The following is a 12,164-nucleotide window of genomic DNA, read 5'->3' as shown; positions in this document are numbered from 1 at the left end:
TGACGTTTACTGTGAAAAGGTTCTACAGTGGCCTAGGATTCAAATTGGTTGACTGTACTTACCTAACTATTAACATAATAATATTACCACCAAGAAACATTTAAAAAATTGCGACTGTGTACTATGAGCCAATTAATTTGATTTCGGTATAGCCCTAGGTTATAATTGCATACATTAGGCTCTGAGAATCAGTCCGTTGGGGACGTCTCATACACTTTATGTAACTATGTGAACTAGATTAGAGAAAGTCTGGGCAGATGGACGGCCGCTCGGGGCGGTCATGCGAGGAGTTTAGGGTAGGTATAATTAATTATAATTATGGTTATAGATATACAGGGTGATATAAAAATGACCGTTCAAAATGCGCTGTTTCATACATTTAGACTGTCATGTTACCGCTCATTTCTATGGAACGGCCAATTTTTTTTTGCGCGATTTCAACATTGGTCTTAAAATAAAAGTTGTTCATTATGACCTCAAAAGTGGCTATGCAAAGTTTGAAGATAGTGACTTTTGCGGTAATAATGAACAACTTTTATTATGCGTCCAATGCTGAAAACGCAAAAAAAAAATTTGCTGTTTCATATATTTCGACCGTTATGATACCGCTCATTTCTATGGAACAGCCAAATTTTTTTTCGCTGTTTCAGCATTGGTTCTGTAATAAAAGTTGTTCATTATGACCTCAAAAGTGGCTATGCAAAGTTTGAACGGTCCTTTTTTTCACCGTGTATGGCACTGGTCCCACCGCGAGCTAGTAAACTATGAGCTATCGGCTATAAAAACGAACAAAAGATAATCACTCCCGGGTAAACAAAAGAGACACGGCGATGTTTGTAGCTACTCGCCCAGCGGTGAGCTATTAATATGGAATTAGGATATGGATATAGGAAGAAAGGAAATCGGACATGCCGGTCGATTTGTATTGAATACTCCTATACAACTAGGGAACAAATCAAATTATTTTTATTAAATATTTTTTGATCTGTTGTTTTTCAAGTAGTCACTAGTCACACTACTAGTTATGGGTATATATTTCAGTTTCGAATATGCCTGTCGTAAGTTCTTGAACGTGGTCTATTTGTATGACCAACCTAGGCTCCAGGGAAGGGTCGTGACCCCCATAACCCCCCCTGGATCCGCGCATGATTCATAGGTCACCTTAGAATACCTTAGATATGTAATAACTTAAACTTATATGACTTCAAATAAGACAAAAAATCTGCAAATGTTGAATATAAGAAATATGTAAGTACCTGGATAATTATTTTAATTGATTATTACTTTTACGATAGGACGGCACGTTATATTTTTTATCGAAGTACGTACTTAATTATTACTTCAAATCAAATATATCCTTAGCATCAATTCGTCTTTAATTTAATTCAATTAAAAGTAACCTCACTGTATAAATCAAAAAGTTAATAGCCACATGATACTCCTAGCAGTACTATTAGCATATTCTTCTTTGAAGCTTATCCCCTATGTTCCATTCTCAGGAAAAGGGACCCCTATGTTCCACTCTCAGGAAGAGGGACCTTACACGTCGTTTTCGTTAACGTCCCCAAGCGCCGAACATGCGCCGAATTACAAAGTTACAAAGATTATGGTGCGACTCTGTCCGTCTGTCTGTTTGTCACATTACTAAATATGTCGAGAACTACTTATGGTATCGCTTTGAAATTTTGAATACTTATGGACATCGTACTTTTATATTATTCGTTAACCTCTACAGATTGAAATATATTATATTTTTAATTTATTAATATTAATGAAATGGTTATGAATATGGGGAAAATGAAAGGGGGGCAACTGTAAATGTCAACTTACTAGATCAAGTGGGGTATCGTTAGAAATAAACCGTACTTATCGAAACTATTTTTCATATTTTTTAGTTGTGAAAAAAAAAAATGCTTCGTATGGGTATGTATGTATGTAATGTCGTTAACTGTCATCGCAACCATTTTTAATTTTCAAAAATGAATTATGGGGTGAACGTTAAGGATAACTTAAAAACACCTCTTAATTAATGATAACACTAATGAATTCTAAGGTCTAGTTCAATTTATAGCCCGGATAAGCATATACACTGTATTTTCCGAGCAAGAGTACGGGAAGACGGGATGGTATGATTGAATTCGTATGTCTCGTTCAATTTGTCAGTATATGGCTTACACACTATCAACCTAGCAAGAGTACTGGAAAATGGGATGGTATGATGGTAGCTGATCTTTGACACGGTGAGCGTGCGGGGCTAATCGCGAGCAGTCACTCAGTGTGTGGCACGGGTAATGAAACACGACTGCCATTTTCGTAACGTGGGTACCTAATGTGGATATTATTGCTGTACCTTTGAGTTTATAGAGGTAAATCATATTGGTAGATTCTTGGAAAATAAATGTAACTTAAGGGTCCCCACATCTAGCGTCTCGTGAGTGTAGCGTCATGCCAAATGTATGGAAAAAGACGCCGCGTCCGACGTCGCGCCGACGCGGCGTCAGGCTTTGCCATACAGTTGGCCCGACACTATTCTCGCGAGACGCTAGATGTGGGGGGACCCTAAGAGCCTACGGAAATGTGTATAGAAAATCTTGGAGTTATTTTTTTAAATAAACTCTAGCGTTTTATACAAAAACAATTTTAGGGGAAAATAATTTACTTGTACCCACAACTATATGCATATTATGCATGCCATTCAGGTATTTCATAATGTCACAAAATATAACTATTCCCTGAACTGCATACCTAAGTATACTTAATAGAATAAAGGCTGTTCATTTATGACATCCATACTTCCATACTAATAATATTATAAATGGGAAAGTGTGTGTGTGTGTCTGTTTGTTTGTCCGTCTTTCACGGCAAAACGGAGCGACGTATTGACGTGATTTAAGTGGAGATAGTTGAAGGGATGGAGAGTGACATAGGCTATTTTTTGTTTCTTTCTATCCGCCCACTTCCCTAGAATGGGGGGTTTGTATGGAGCATTCCGCAACTTTCGAATTTAACGCGAGCGAAGCCGCAGGCAAAAGCTAGTTATTTATAAACTAAATGAATCTTAGCTTCACCGCCATCTGAGCGACATTAGTAGCACAAAAGTTAAATGCTTAGGTAAGTTAGGTACCTACATGTAATTTGCAGTGATGTACCAACATTAAGTTGTATTGAACACTAATCACCTTACAGGCTGATCTAGGCCACATATTCTTGTAAACGATGCGTTTAAGCAGACGGTGCCGAGGGCATTTCCATATCAACTGGGATCTGGGGGAGAAGGACACAGCTATGGCAGTTACATAGCTCCGTCCCTCTCTCTCAACCCAAACTGAACGGCTTTAGCACGTCATGGTAAACCCCTGTAATGGATGCGTGACTGGGGTATCAGGGTACGTAGCAAAATGTACAAACGATTACGGCAATATCGTTTTCGTAGCCATCTCTATCGCCTGATGCAGGCCGGGGTTCGGGCAGACCAAAAAGGAGATGGCGGGACGACCTAGACGCATTCCACCCAAACTGGTGGGAAAATGCTGATAACAGGGTCGAGTGGAAAAAAACGAGGGGAGGCCTTTGCCCAGCTGGACACTAAAAGAGGCAAATAAAATAAAAAAATCTCTATCGCCCTTCGCGCGACCGAGCTAGACTGCGTTTTGATTGGCGTCTAGATAGCGTCAACGATTGTCATTCGGCTAGATCGGCGGATAATAAGGGGACCTATCGGACTGTTTGAAAGGATGTGACATGAAGGTGACATTTTGATGATGAGGCTTGTAACATTAAATATCTACTTCCAGAGTTAGTGGTCCAGTTTTTCAGATTTATTGATAAACTATTATAGATTGATCGTTTTAAGTTACACTTTGTAAGTACATTTTCATAATCTGCTACGCACACGAACCGAATGCACAAACGCTCACGAAACTTTCGTAGCTATTTATTTCTATTGCTCTTGCGTATTGATTCGACAGAGCCAGACTATGTACATTTATGCGGCGTTTCGGTGGCATTTCTGGACGTTTCGCCACAGTATAATAAAGAGTACAATCGTACAGTATGGCCACTCCCGCTCCCCGCTGAAAGTGTCGTCCACCCCCTCTCGGTTACCTCACAGTTACCACCTGTCAACAACGCGACCAGTCGGCCTGTCATATCTCACCCATACAAGCATAGTACGCGTTCACCTACACGAGCTTAGACTGTGTGCTAGGAAGGCGCCTCTTTCATATTTGATCGTCAGTGTCCGAGGTGTGGTTTCGCGTCACAGAAATGCCATTCGGCTAAAGGGCCTGATCCATCAATAACATCTTTTGTCTGCCTTTGACATCCTTCCTACATCCGATATACACCTTTTATCCGTGGTACCACGGCTTTTGTACCACAGGGGGACTACGGGTAATTTTTTTCCCCGTAGACCCACTGTACCAAAATGGGACTACGGGTAATTGAAAAGAACTGCCTTTTACCCGTAGACCACCGCTGTCATATTTTTCGCATCGTGGCTAAAACGAATTAAGCCTAAGAAGATGTTTGCCCATTTCGCGTTACGCCTAATTGGCAGTTAGCATAAAACGCATTCAAAGTAGGCATTTCTAGCCTCAAGTTTCTTTATTTTGCCTTAAACTCGACGGAGCCCCGCTTTGCGGGGCTCCTATTTCCAATCTGTTTGCCCTTCGGGCATCTAAAGATACCTAACGAACCTAACCTACCTATCTTAATGTGCCGAATTCGCTTTTGGACAAAAACGCAACAGGCCTAAATCTCGGTTTGCCAGATTCGCATTTGGACAAAAACGCAACAAGCCTAAGTCTTAGTACGACTATTTCTCAATTGGTCTAGGCATAACGCGAATTAGACTGCGTTTTAGGCAGACCCGGACAAAAGGATAATAAATTCTATAAGTAACCAAAAAGTTTTGCTTAGTTGTGAAGGAGGCATGTCATGTGCATTGGTTGATGGTGGTGGTGGATCTACGGGGAAATAACTTATCCGCGGGTATTCAAAAAGATAACTTAAAACTAGAGCAGTGGGTCTACGGGAAAAAAAATTACCCGTAGTCCCCCTGTGGTACAAAAGCTGTGGTACCATGGGTAAAAGGTGCCGATATTAGGGTCGGATAAAGTGAAATAGGCTCTATGGCAGAATATTTAGGTCTTAAAGTAATATGAAAAGCGAGCGTAGTAGGTACGTAGGTATAAAAGGCGTATGTACGAGTACAGTAAATATCTTTAGAGGATACTGTACATACGGTATTTGCGTTTCATGAAATACAAGCCACACAATTCGTTGGTTAGTTCAACTAAATTTTCTTTTGTTTATAAAGTAACGCGAATTCTGGTGCATACTTTGTAGATTGTAGGTTTACCTACTTGCATGCTTTGTTGTTTCTGTGGTATGTTTTTATTGCTTAAGAACTCAAACCTACATTCATTCACCTACTAAATATTTACTTTGGACTTTTTTTTACGGATCCGTAAAATAATGTCATACCTTGGTTATGATGAGATTCATAGAACCTAATTGTATAAATTATATTCGAATATTTAAACAAATCTGAAAATATCGCCGGTGTTATGGCAGTCTTTCCAAAAAAAAATGCAAAACATAATATATCTCAACGAGATAAAAAAATATTCCTATGATACATATATAGATACTTAATAACTTTTAAATATGCACTTAGGTAATTGATTAGTTAGTGGAAGAAATTACATTTATTGATTAGTCCTCTTTTTGAGGTGCTTCTCATAAGGTTATCATTAACACATAGCAAAGACATATATAACTCCGTACAGACAGATAAAGTCTAAGAAAAAAACGTACCTCAGTCTCAGTACCATACAGAAAAAGGTACGGTGGCCTAGATGGCATTACACCTTTGGGGTACGCTCAGCTAAATGGCGCTAATATTAATATTTGACATTTTAACACATATCAAACAAAGAATATGGGCCAAATTGTCGAAACTGAGGTTCAAAAGTTTTAAGCCTGAGTCAAGAGATGGCAGTCTACGCACTGTGATTGATTACACATTTTACTTCGACAGTAACTCTCTATAATACTCGATCCTCTTTGCGCATAGGTATGTGTCGTGTGGTATACCAATTCAATTAGTGCAAACTATTATTACCAACATTTACAAAAAGACTCAGTACAAAGTTTGGGCAACCCGTGACGTTCCCAGGGAAGTGATATAATGAGGAGAATATATTACATCCACCATCCACCGTGTGACGAGCGTACGACCGTTCTAATTGGGCCGAGATTGGCGATATGTGCCATTATCTATGTAAAGGGACCTTATTGTCGATGGCGCTTAAGGCCTTACGGCTCAGCCACGACATTGGTCTAAGCGCGACAGCGGTGAGCGGCGGTCATACATTGGAGCGAGACACAGCGATGGGACTTTTCATTCGCACGTATGCCTGCCGCTCACCGCTGTCGCGCTTAGGCCAATGTCGTGGCTGGGCCGTTATGAGCGATGTGCGTGTACAAATACGACGCCGCGGGACGTAAGCGCCATCGACAATAAGGTCAGGTCCCATTACCCAGATAACGTCACATATGTGCGTCGTATGTATAACTATCGATGCGGACAGAGTGCCTAAAATATGTGTCCAAAACCATAACGTGTAAGCAATAAAGTCGTGTATTTATCCCTTTGCCCGCATCTATATTTATTACCAAGATTGTACGTAGACTGATATTAACGATGCCGGTGACATGCATGTGAAATTTAAACTTTAATATCCTGACAATATGATCCAATGTCCGCACGGTATGATGATGTGATTTGCAACTTCAGTAAGGCGATATTAATTTTTGCTTTTTGATCGGTTCCTACACGTGCGTTGCTGCAAATATGTCATTCATTATGAATGGCACTATCTGTACGTTTGTTGAGATAATTTAGCTTAGGTACTTTTCACTTAACATATTATGATGTTCATGAGAGAAAATGTACTTATAGGTAATAATTTGTTTAAGTGTCATGGAAAACAAATAGAAATGAATAATTCAAATGCGCTTAGTTTTAAAGTTGAGTACATAGAATTGAATAAAGTAATTTTTTTAGATATTTTTAAATTAAAGGAAAAATGGAAAAATTCACACCTCCGGCAGGACTCGAACCTGCGACCTTTGGCCTTGCCGGGGTTTTTTAGATTTAAATTGTAATTTTCCGTAAAGTGTGAAATAATTTTTCAGATACAAACTTTTTTTTATTTTGTTAGATTATTGATTATCAATCCATTTGGAAAAGCTTCATACTTTATTGAAGTAAAAAATTGAACATGAGATATTTTCAATTCAGCTTCTTATGAGCTTATAGTTGGGCTACCGTCTGAAGCTTTTCAGTATTTTTTAAACCGCATTGGCAACACTTAAACTCACTACTTCTAACTGTAAAAAGTTTTATCTAATGAGTTTTGCCTAATTCACTGAAAAGAAACAAAAAACCACTAACATATCCTCTGAAAACGTCACATATTTAAGTTTCAACTCATAAGCTTTAACTTTTTAACCAAAATAATATAACCAAAATGAAAATAACACTATAAATCCACATAATCCACTCTCCAAAATCCGTACCCAAAAAACCACTTGTAAAAATTCGGTAAACTCACCGTGTGCGTACGGGCTAGCGTCGCGTACTGTGCGGATCGGCGCCGGCGCACGCTTATATGCGAGTCGCCATGGCAACGCAGGGTGCGCAGGGTGGCTAGGAAAGGAGGCTTTACGAGAGGAAGGGTTTCAGGAGAGAGAGGTTCCCTTACCTGATGCGTCAGGCCATGAATGAATAAGGGTTTTCATGAAATAAGTAATCATTTTGTAAGCTTTACTTATGTTTTGGGGCACTTTAGGGAGGGATTAACAAATAGATATTTTAACGGGTGTTTTAAAGATTCAGGTTTTAAACCGAGTGACAATCTTGTCATAGCCTTATTATAGCGTGACTAGTAGATTTAGGGCCGGTTGCATCAAACCGTCTGTCATCGTTAAAGCGTTCGATAAATTTTATTGTATGGGAAGTTCCATAGACGTCTGCTGCGTGACGATGATGTGTCTGTCAAATGTGGTTGATGCAACTGGACCTTAGGTGGTAGTTATTAGGCGAAAGCAATTTTTTGTCACCGAAAAGGTTGGTATGAATACCGAACACATTTTTTTGCGTTCGTGTTATATGTAGGCACAATGAGCAAACCATTAATTTCATAAATGATTATTAAGTACATTTTCTTAGGAAACTCTTAATTATGACTGAAAATATTGATAGACGTCTTAATTTAAAAGCATTTGTATTTATGAGGCATAAAAAGTGGTTAACACATCTATACTACCTTTTGCCCGCGGCTTCGCTCGCGTTAGAAAGAGACAAAAAGTAGCCTATGTCACTCTCCATCCCTTCAACTATCTCCACTTAAAAATCACGTCAATTCGTCGTTCCGTTTTACAGTGAAAGACGGACAAACAAACAGACACACACTTTCCCATTTATAATATTAGTAGTACCGGCTGTTAAAATATACAAAGGTTTAAGAGAAAGAGGCAAATCCCATAATATGCTAGTTTCCTATACTTTAAATAAAATATTTTATGTAGTGCACGAAATAAAGCACCACATAATTAGAAGAAATATATGGACAGAAGTTATGTTTAAACATAATTTATATTTAATAAGTCGAAGAGTCGAAGAGTTAATGAGTCGAGTTTCCCGTGTGGTGACGGGTTAAGAATTTCACCACCCCCTTTCTTCCCGTGGGTGTCGTAGAAGGCGACTGTGGGATATGGGTTAAATTGTGGCGTAAGCGAGAGGCTGGCAACCTGTCACTGCAATGTCATAGTTTCGTTTTCTGTCAACCCCTTATTTGCCAAGAGTGGCACTGAAACTTGAGTAGTTTCATGTGCTTTGCCTACCCCTTCATGGGATACAGGCGTGATTGTATGTTGTATGTAAGTCGAAGAGAAAGATATATATAAAGTAAATGAATTCACCGTGACGTCACTCCTCAGTATTTTATAGTAATTCCATAATAGCAAGTCGTTTTGACAGTTTTTAAAAAGAAGCTGATTGGACTAGTAGGAAACTAGCCTATTCCGATTGCGGTAAAGCTTAGTCATTCCAAATTGATCACTCGTTGATGTCTTTTATAAGAACGAGCAGTATACAAACTTTCGTGAGACATATTCAAATAATTGGACGGTGTTATGGAATAGCGAACTAAGCGCCAAAATCCGAAAAAAAAGTTATGAATGCAGTTCGGATATAAATGTGATAATCTATAGTATTGATTATTTCTTTGTTGAAAAATCATGCTTACAGCCTTATTTTAAGGGGTAGAATCAAGCGACACGTTAAAATTTGTATGGCCCTGTGTACTAAGTCGTTACGTAAAAACGAATTGAACGCCAAATTTACTTTTACAAATTATAATAAGCGTATATTCTAAATCGCAAAATCGAGTTAAACGCCATAAAGATGTTATTAATTCGTTTTGGTTTAAAGTTTTGATGATTTATAAACGCAATATCGATTTAACCGCCCTGTTGGTGTCGTTTAATTCGTTGTTACATATTTGAAATTGCAGGATATTTCGCTTAATGAGCACTAAGTATCAAGAGATTTTGTTATATCATAATATCTTATGTGTGTAATCCTGGCTAGTACTAATGAATTATTATTAGTTACAATGCCAATTTTGCCATATATGCAGATTTTTTTGACATTTATTAAAAAAAGTTGATTGCAGAACAAAACTAAATTGTTAGACGGATTAGTCCTAATCATTGTGGAGGAAAACATTGTTGTTAATTTATTTACAATAGCACTATTTACTCAAATATATGCAATTTTATTTTATTCCAGTATTCACTTTACCTCTAACAATTTGCATTAAAGAATCAAGCGACAAAATATGTCTCATAGTACGCTACGGCGAAATAAATTAACCTCATCGCAGTATTAGTTCAATAAAGAATCAAGCGGAAAAACGTTAATAACTTCGAAACTTGAATAGGTATGGTGTTATTTTTTTTATCAATTTAAATTATGAACACTTTTATAGGTTCAGTGTCAAAATTAACTTTTTTGCTTTATAAATGAACTTACAACAACTGATTCAAATTTCAAATCTTTCTAGCTCATTTTCTCGATTTCAACTAACTGTCGCTTGATCGCTTATTCCATAACACTGTCCAATTAATGGATCTACGGTTGTTCTCACGGACTCCACGGAGTTTAGCCGCCACGTGAACTCCTATATGCCTGAAGAGGGGCCTCCAAATTGACCCGAAACATGTCGCAGCATAGCGATATAATAACGTGAGTACAACCGTAGATTAATTAATTAACGAGCAATATTTTGTTTTAATAGGCAAATATCAGGTATAACACATTACGATACGAGTGCCGAAAAGAGGAAGTTTGAAACGAGTGGTGATAATTTAAAACAAAAAATCGGCCAAGTGCGAGTCGGACTCGCCCACCGAGGGTTCCGTACAAACTTTCTTTTAAACTACCTAGTTAAAATAATCTCATGTTTCTCATATAACTCTTATGATGTGACTAGAAGCTAGGTACTAATAAACATTATTGTGTATAGCGCCATCTCTCGGTGAATTCGCGCGACCTGAAATTCTACTGTATAGTATGTTGGTTTTTCAGGGATAATTCTTTATAAATAAATTCTTTGTAAAAAAACCTGTCAAAATCGGTTAACGATCTTCACAATTTTTACTTTATTTGAAAGAAGATGAATTATGTAATATCTCGTACTAATTTGAAGTACAATATACATCCGTAAGGGTGGTTAAATTGACAGTAAAAATCTGAAAAGTTTTTTTGTGAATTAAAAGGTTCCAGAATTACACGATTTTATTTTTCCTGTAATATTTAACATAAAACCAATGTTTCCTAAAATTTTTCGTTGGTAAACTTCTAAGATAAGGGGTGCTGGGGGTGGTATTTTATTTTCACATTTTTCAAAATTCTTTTTTTTTTTCCACAACAAAAAAAATATAAAGAATAGTTCATTAACGTTCAATTTGAGCTCTTTTTAACTATACCCCACTTGACCTAGTATCTTATCTTATCTTATCTTAAATCTGCGGGGGCCCTTCCGGATACACTTCGACCCATCGGGATCTTTTGTGCAATTACCCCCTTCGATCCTAAGATCCTATAGCTATTCATGAGCTTCTCGACCATCTCCACGTATCGGATGATGAGGCTCATGGGTAGCTCTCTGAAGTCCTTTGGTGCTAGGTAGCCTGCTCCAAAGTTCCTCATTCTTTGTCTGGCATAACTTGACCTAGTAACTTGAAATTTACAGTTTGCCCCCCTTTAATTTTGGCTATATTCTGCAATTAAAATTAATAAAGTAAAAAAGAAATATACTTTCAATTTGTAAAGGTTTACAATGTTCACAACTATTCCAAATTTCAAGTTGATAGCATTAGCAGTTCTCGAGATATTTAGTAACGTGACAGACGGACAGAGTTGCACCATAAGGGTTCCTGTTGACCTGTTCTACCTTTTTGGTACGGAACCCTAACAAGACCAATGCTTTTTTGTATGGGCTTTGTCAGTCCCGTATTAAAATATCTTCGTTGCTATAAATAAATAACATATCTAAAAAGTCCCCTTTAGAAGCTAAACATGTAATTAAGAACTGGTTAAAAGATCTTAACTATAGGCATATTGAAATGCTGCTGAAAGTCATCACCTGATCGCTCACAAATGTACACACACAAACACACACACACACACACACACACACACACACACACACACACACACACACACACACACACACACACACACACACACACACACACACACACACACACACACACACACACACACACACACACACACACACACACAAACACACACACACAAACTCACACACACACACACACACACACACACACACACACACACACACACACACACACACACACACACACACACACACACACACACACACACACACACACACAACTATTTTATTATTAACGCATAATTAAAATGTATCCGGAATACCAATTTATGTTTTGGCTGCCACGTGACAGGCTTTGCCTAGTGTGGGGCCACAAGACAAATAATGTACCAGTGTAATAATTTATTATGAATAATAAACTATTCTTATTCTTCTTATTCTTAAATA

General features: G+C 37.9%; 1 protein-coding gene across 1 annotated transcript in view; it reads right to left on the bottom strand.

Annotated features, from left to right (window-relative positions):
- Positions 1 to 7,653, bottom strand: part of LOC125231948 — a 31,558-nt gene extending 23,905 nt beyond the window's left edge. The window contains exon 1 of the mRNA XM_048137558.1: positions 7,623 to 7,653. The gene's annotated coding sequence lies outside the window, so the exon portion shown is untranslated. The remainder of the gene's footprint in view (positions 1 to 7,622) is intronic.
- Between the last annotated feature and the right edge of the window lie 4,511 nt (positions 7,654 to 12,164).

This window comes from Leguminivora glycinivorella, chromosome 1 (assembly GCF_023078275.1).
Source record: "Leguminivora glycinivorella isolate SPB_JAAS2020 chromosome 1, LegGlyc_1.1, whole genome shotgun sequence".
In the NCBI taxonomy this organism is placed as follows: Eukaryota; Metazoa; Arthropoda; class Insecta; order Lepidoptera; family Tortricidae; genus Leguminivora; species Leguminivora glycinivorella.
The sequence above is the reverse complement of the archived record's forward strand: the minus strand, read 5'-3'. Positions and strand labels throughout refer to the sequence as shown.